We start from the raw sequence: 8,129 nt of genomic DNA, 5'->3' as shown, positions 1-8,129 counted from the left end.
CCATAGTGTAAGAGCTTGCAAAGCACATCTACAAACATTCGAATAGCGAGTTCATGATGAGTTTTCATATGGACAAGTCATTGAGATTGGAAACTAAATGGGAAAACTTGTAAGAACTGATAGAGTAATGTGTAGAGTTGTTTTCAAAAATATACTGCAGGCCTTTCTCTGATAAATATTCTGCAACAGTACTACAAAGTGCTCCATCTAGTGGCTCAATCATGAGCTTTCTGCACTCAAACACTGAGGTTAATAAATTCAGTCCAAGTGCAATTTAACACCAGAATTCAAATTCAATCTATTTTTACAGGAGCCTGGAACTCTATCATTACAGATAGTAGGCCATCCCACGAACCAAATTAATCTATTTTATTGGTAGGAATTTACCTGCTTAAAAACACAAAACTCAAAGACAAAACAGACAAGTCTGAGGTTCTGTTCTTAATGTGCTCTTTGTCAGATCTATTAAAGGGATTCTATATCTAAAAGCATTAAAGATTTTTTTAACCTAGAATGGCCTGGTAATCAAAAGAGCAATTTGCAATTGGTTTTCTCATTTATATACCAAGCAGCTAGGTAACAGAATTATAGTAAGAAAATAAGCTCTATGCCTGAAACAAGTTAATTAAATAGGGAGTTAATATCCAATTCTGAAATTATCCAATATTATGTGTACACAGGGTTAGCAGGCACTTAACCTGCAGAAAACAGGCCAATGCAATATTATTACCATTTGAAGTCTGAACTGATGCACACCTGGAATACTGCATGCAGTTTTGGTTTCCATATTTACAAAAGTATATACTTGCTTTGGAGGCAGTTCAGAGAAGGTTCACTAGGTTGATTCCGGAGATGAGGGGGTTGACATGAGGAAAGGTTGAGTAGGTTGGGCCTCTACACATTGGAATTCAGAAGAATGAGAGGTGATCTTATCGAAATGTATAAGATTATGAGAGGGCTTGACAAGGTGGATGCAGAGAGGATCTTTCCACTGATGGGGGAGACTAGAACTAGAGGCCATGATCTTAGACTAAGGGGCCGCCCATTTAAAACTGAGATGAGGAGAAATTTCTTCTTTCAGAGGGTTGTAAATCTGTGAAATTCGCTGCCTCAGAGAACTGTGGAAGCCGGGACAGTGAATAAATTTAAGACAGAAATAGACAGTTTCTTAAACGATAAGGTGATATGGGGAGTGGGCAGGGAAGTGGAGCTGAGTCCATTAAATTGTAATGGAAATTCTTGCATTTATATAGCACCTATGATGGCTCAGAAATTCCTTAAAGCACTTCACGCATGACAAATTATTCTGAAGTGCTGTCACTGTTGCAGTGCAGGCACAACGAGGTCACACAATGGAATACAATGTCGGAAAATGTGAGGTCATCCACCTTGGGGAAAAAAAACAGTAAAAGGGAATATTATTTGAATGGGGAGAAATTACAACATGCTGCAGTGCAGAGGGACCTGGGGGTCCTTGTGCATGAATCCCAAAAAGTTAGTTTGCAGGTGCAGCAGGTAATCAGGAAGGCGAATGGAATGTTGGCCTTCATTGCGAGAGGGATGGAGTACAAAAGCAGGGAGGTCCTTCTGTATAGGGCATTGGTGAGGCCGCACCTGGAGTACTGCGTGCAGTTTTGGTCACCTTACTTAAGGAAGGATATACTAGCTTTGGAGGGGGTACAGAGATGACTCACTAGGCTGATTCCTGAGATGAGGGGGTTACCTTATGATGATAGATTGAGTAGACTGGGTCTTTACTTGTTGGAATTCAGAAGGATGAGGGGTGATCTTATAGAAACATTTAAAATAATGAAAGGGATAGACAAGATAGAGGCAGAGAGGTTGTTTCCACTGGTCGAGGAGACTAGAACTAGGGGGCACAGCCTCAAAATAAGGGGGAGCCAATTTAAAACCGAGTTGAGAAGGAATTTCTTCTCCCAGAGGGTTGTGAATCTGTGGAATTTTCTGCCCAAGGAAGCAGTTGAGGCTAGCTCATTGAATGTATTCAAGTCACAGATAGATAGATTTTTAACCAATAAGGGAATTAAGGGTTACGGGGAGCGGGCGGGTAAGTGGAGCTGAGTCCAGGGCCAGATCAGCCATGATCTTGTTGAATGGCGGAGCAGGCTTGAGGGGCTAAATGGCCTACTCCTGTTCCTAATTCTTATGTTCTTATGTTCTTTTGTTCTTATGTAAACAGTAACAAAATTCATTTTTTGCGTTGGTTGTGGGAAGAATATTTTGCAGGAAAACATCTTGCTGTCTTTCAAGTAATGCGATTGGATCTAAATGTCCTTCTGAACAGGCAGATTTTTAATGTTTCACTTGAAGGATAGTGCCTCCAACAATGCAGCATTCCCACTGGCGTGTCAGTCCACATACTGAAGTACTGGAGTGGGGGTTGAATCCACAAGCTTCTGATTCTGAGGTGAGAGTGTTACCAAATGTGTTACGCTGACACTCCTAAATAGGAAATAGAACCAATGAATGTTTATTAGTAATCCTGACCTGCATATAGTATCCATTGAAAATGCAGTATTCAGATCTATATTGAACCAGTCTCCAGTTCTTGGTGGTATAGCATTGAAATCTTTCTCGTACAATCCCATTAGCCAGAATTAAAGGAAACCTTAAACAGAGAGTTTTTTATTTGTTCTTATAAACCAGATATTTAGATACATACCCAAAGATCAAGGGCAACAGGTGGCTGGTATGTTATAAAAACTGAAACCAAAATGAAAGTATAAAGTTCAAAAAAGTGCTGAAAATAATACCTCATTTGATTCAAGGAAATATGGTAAATTCATTTTTTTTAAATGCTTCTCAAATTTCTTCCTCTTGTAACATTTTTAAGGATTTCTGAATTTCATTGCTGCCGCCTTTTCAGCTGTTACTGTGAGTTGAATTCCCAATGCCTTCTTCATACATCTGTGTGAATGTATTGTACATTTTGATTAGGGTTAAATAAAAAACAGTGCATTTTGATGTAACTTCTAATTTTATTTCAAAAGATAAAAAGAATAGGAAACAAAAGTTGTTGTATTTTACCAACCTCCATGATGGTTTCAGGATATCTACGCCTTTTGGGTGAAATGACATTGGGGTAGATTTTGACTTTGTTACGATAATGCAGAATGGCTGCTAGCGAATTGGCAGCCCGTGTTGCATCTCTCCTCATGTTTTATTTCCAGAATCAGCCTGCACCATGTCCATCCCAGGATTTGGGGGCCCTGAGAGAAGGGCCACTTCCATCCCAAGAGGCTTATAATATTTTTCAGCAGCCAACTATATCTCAGACCCCAGACCCTCAGGTGGCACATAGAAGTGTTAGAATAAGGTGGAGAAAAGATCAGGTGCTCACAAGAAATGTGCATAGTTTTCAGAACAAAATGATGCTTTTGTAAATAGTTGTGCTAAATCATTAGAATATTTGATATGAGCACTGCTTAGAATTTATTTTTCTTGTATGACACGAAGGAACAAATAATGTGCTGATGTTGAGGCTCAGGATTCGTATGTGACGGCCAGCTATGAAGAGCAAGGATTTGACATTAATCACAGAGAGATTGGTGAGAGGAGGTAGATTTTTGATGGGTTGAGACTTTCCAATACTAGGATGTGAAGGTGTGATGAATAAGTTTGACTCTCGGCTAACTGGCAGCCATGGCCATTTCCAGTTCTTCATATGCTGGGTCTACAGTACCAGCAGTGTCCCCATCTCTGGCATCTTCGAGAACCATCAGTTTCTTCCTGATGCAACAATTGTGAAGCCCACAACATGCTTCCACAATTCTCAAGATGGCACTAGGCGGATTCTACAAGACATCCCTGGACCTATCCAGACACCAGAACGTTTCTTTGAATATCCCAGTGGTATGCTCACTTCTTCTTTTTGTGATCTTCTTTTCATGCTCCATGCAGTACTGATGGTCCTACAAAAAGGTATCATGAACTATTGGAATAGCAGGCATCCCTTGTCACCCACCAGCCATCCTGGTCAATGTGTTTGCTGTAGAAATACAGCCTCGTAGGTTGGGACCGCCACGTTGGTTCCAGGGCCCGCAGCTCCGTTCCTTTTAAGGCCCCGACCTGCCACAGATGTTCCCTCGCAGGTCGGGGCCACCATGCTGTACTACTCTGGCATCTGTGGCAGGTCAAGGCCTCAAAAGGAGCAGAGCTGCAGGCCCTGGAGCAGTGTGGTGTCCTCGACCTGTGAGCGAACATCTGCAGCAGGTCGGGGCCTTAAAAGGAGCAGAGTTGCGGGCCTTGCAACCAGTGTGGCGGCATACCACTTCAGGGCGCAGCATGAGCTGGTGCAGGAGAGCGAAGAGGGCGACTGGATTGGACATCACCATAACCTAGGTCGGTGATTGGAGCATGGGCAGGTACAGCAGGAGCGGCGAGGTCAGGGCAAAGGAGCGGCAAGAGATTGCAGAGCGGTGTGATCGGAGCCCAGGAGAGGCATGAGTTCGGGGCCCAGGGGCAGCCGAGCCAGCCCACACTGCAATATGTATGCGCACCAGGTCCGTGCCCCAGAGCTGGTCTCCAGTCGTCTTGGTTAACCCTTGCCACTGGACCAAGACCAAGCTCTGTCAAGCCCATGTGGTGGCTGATGTGCAACGGCCATCACACGTTAAAAAAAATCCATGTACAGGCATCTTCCACCCTTCAATATACAATTCGGGACCTGGAATATTAGGTCCTTCATTGAAACACGTGTGAACTCATTGAACTCACAGATAGAAAGATTTTTAACTAATAAGGGAATTAAGGGTTATGGGGAGCGGGCGGGTAACTGGAGCTGAGTCCACGGCCAGATCAGCCATGATCTTGTTGAATGGCGGAGCAGGCTCGAGGGGCTAGATGGCCTACTCCTGTTCCTAATTCTTATGTTCTTATGTTCTTATGTTCTTAACTCATCCCTTTTTGGCGTGGAAGCAAATCATCCTCGATTCGAGGAACCACCTAAGAAGAAGAAGAAATGCAGCTGAGACATTGAACTGACAAAGCATAAAAGCATTGTGATGGCTCCCAGCATATAGTGAATTCACAAGTGAAAAGCTATGCATGTCATTGGAAATAAGCTGCACATTTAGGGAATGGAAGCCTTTGCATTTCATTATAAACATGAAGGTTTACACTTGGGACATACAATGCCATATGGATGCAATCAATAGTCCCAACAAACCTGGGGAATCAGGGAAATTCTGGAAAATGTAATGGCCCTTTTAGTCATCTGTCCAGAAGCACTGTCGAATTGTATAAGTTGAGCTGCCCTGGCAATGGTGGCATTAGCGATTGCCTTATAGAGGTGCACAACAAATTGGCTGACTTGCTGAGAGCTCCCTGTGGCTCTCTGAAATAAGCTTGTAGCATAAAATTGAGAGCTGTAGTCATTTTCTGTGTTACAGTGAGGGCTATCCCTGCTCTAGACCTCTGACTATAGCAACAAACTGAGCTTCTTCAAATCTTCATGTTTAAAGTGCCGGCTCCTGAGACAGGGCACCTGGGAATGGTCTCAGAATGGGCAGCTGGATCTATAGATCCTACTCGATTGATGTCATCCCTGGTTCAATAGGTAGCACTCTTGCCTCTAAGTTAGAAGATCATGGGTTTCAGTCCCAGTCCAGAGACTTGAGCTCAAAAATCCAGGCTGCACCCCAGTGCAGTACTGAGGGAGTGCAACACTGTCGGAGGTGCCGTCTTTCTGATGAGATGTTAAACCAAGGAACCTTTGTCCTCTCAGGTGGACGTAAAAGATCCCGTGGCACTATTTTGAAGAAGAGCATGGGAGGTATCCCTGGTGTTCTGGCCAATATTTATCCCTCAATCACCATCACTAAAACAGAAGATCTGGTCATTATCACATTGCTGTTGTTTGGAGTTTGCTGTGTGCACATTGGCTGCCATGTTTCCCATATCACAACAGTGACTACAATTTAAAAGTACTTAATTGGCTGTAAAAGCACTTTGGGATGTCATGAGGTGCTATATAAATTCAAATCTTACTTTTTTAATGCTGGGATGATCTGGATTACCTTTGATGCTAGCTAATTAATCTAGCTTCCCTTAAGAGCCTTCTCTTCTTCCAGCATACGGAACCTGTAAAGGGGATTCCCATTGGGAAGCCCATAGTGCAGCCCTCAGATCCTAGCTCAGTAATTCTGTTGAATTAGAATACTTTACAAGCATAATGCAGAATGAAAGGGAATGCTCCCCGAGTACAAGATTGATTTTTTTGTAATACCTGCAGTGGCTCTCAAGATATGGCCAAAAGTCTCCACAAGCAATCTCAGTGAGTAAAGTACCCTTAACAAAATACTTCTGCCTTGATGAATGGGTCCTGGTAAGCAGCACCTTTTAAACAGTGACACACATTCTCAATGGCGGATGGCAGGTGGACATGCCAGAATTTAGGACAGGTGACATCATCCCGTCCAAACTGTATCATTTTCACGCAGCTGCCACTGTGAGGGTGGATGCTTCTTCAGTCTGCCTGAAACTGTACGAGAATTCTGATGAGATGCTTCGCCATTGGGCCCCTGGCATTAACTGTCCCTGTCAGAAATTCCTGTCCCAACAGAGGCGCAAGTTCCAATTTATGCCCTTCCCCACCCCAGAAATGTTGGGGCATCACCCTCTAATTCCCTGAGTTCTCCTTTCTCTCTTGTCCTCACATATTATTTACCTGCAATAACTGAGAAAGTAAGTAAACTTCTCTTTTGCCTTCACCAATACACTTATTAGACATGAATTGTCACCATGAATTGTAGTAGAACAGAGCAGTGCCAACTCTCCATATATTTTATCTTTCTTTGTGGAGAGGCCCAGGTCTCTATTCAGCATCTCCTCGGGAGTGCAGCTAAGACTGCGAGAAAAAACAATGAAGAGCATCAAACCTGTGCAGCATTCCATAACGCATGAGACTTCCCCAATTCTTCCAGTACGACAGGTGAGGTCATTCAGTTCAGCAGTATTTAGCTACATGCACTGCTTACAAGCTGGCTTGTGGAATATTGCAAAGAACATAATAGTTTGAACTGATGAACCCTCCTGAAATTACAATGCTCAACTGGAGAGCTGAAATGCTGATTTCAGCAGCTTGAAGACACCTTCTAAATCTTTTCTTTTTGGATTTATCTGTACAAATACCTGTCCTTGTGACGGTGTCTCACAGGGTCAGGCCATTGGAGGATTTTTGGAACCCCTTCCCACCTACAGTCAGGTTATCTCAGGAGTAGGTATGGCTTTCCTTATGGGCATACCACCCTATGCCATTATCAGGAAAATAAATAAAGAAAGTCTTATATTTATATAGCGCCTTTCATGACCGCCGGACGTCTCAAAGTGCTTTACAGCCAATGAAGGATAGTCATTGTTGTAATGTAGGAAATGGGGGAGGAAGAGGGCAAAGACGAGTCAGGCACCATTTAAGAAGGATATAGCCTTACATTCTAAAGGGATGGTCCGGGAATTGCAATTTATGCTGTGCTCTATTCTGCCCCTTATTGCCTCCAGAGCTTCAGTCTGTGTTTCTGTAGCAATAGAAGCACCGACCATTTCTTATTTCGGGATCTGCTGCAGGTTTCAGTGAAGCTGCCACTCATTGCATTGGTACCTACAAGAAAGAGAAAGCCTCCGGATTGCAGTAGCAAAGGATGGCCATGGACCCAAGAGTCACACCTGTCAGTTGCTGCATGTTCTCAGGGATTGACCTCAGAGCCTGCACATAGGTACGATGTTCCTCAAACATCTTTCTTTTCAGGTGGGTACCCATGGGTTCTGGGTCCTAAGTTTTTGGTGGCCTTCTTGGTGGCCTTCTCTGTCATGTATTCAACCAGCATTGTAACCCATGTATAATCTGACCTAAGTTGTACACTGTGAGAACAATGACCAGTAGGTGGGAGACACTCCTAACCTAGACCTTCAGGTATAAAAGGGGAAGCTTCACCCACCTTCATCACTTGAGTGCTAAGGAATAAAGGACAAGTCACAGACTGACCTTCTCTCAAGCATGGGCCTCGTGTGCATTTATACTGTACAGTAAGGACGTATCAATGGCGACGAAAAACTGGGATTTAAACCACGCGAGCATGGCCACTAGCAGAACAGACGAGAGGTACTATGTT

The sequence above is a fragment of the Pristiophorus japonicus genome, chromosome 1 (genome assembly GCF_044704955.1).
Source record: "Pristiophorus japonicus isolate sPriJap1 chromosome 1, sPriJap1.hap1, whole genome shotgun sequence".
NCBI lineage: Eukaryota > Metazoa > Chordata > Chondrichthyes > Pristiophoridae > Pristiophorus > Pristiophorus japonicus.
This window is presented reverse-complemented; position numbering follows the sequence as displayed.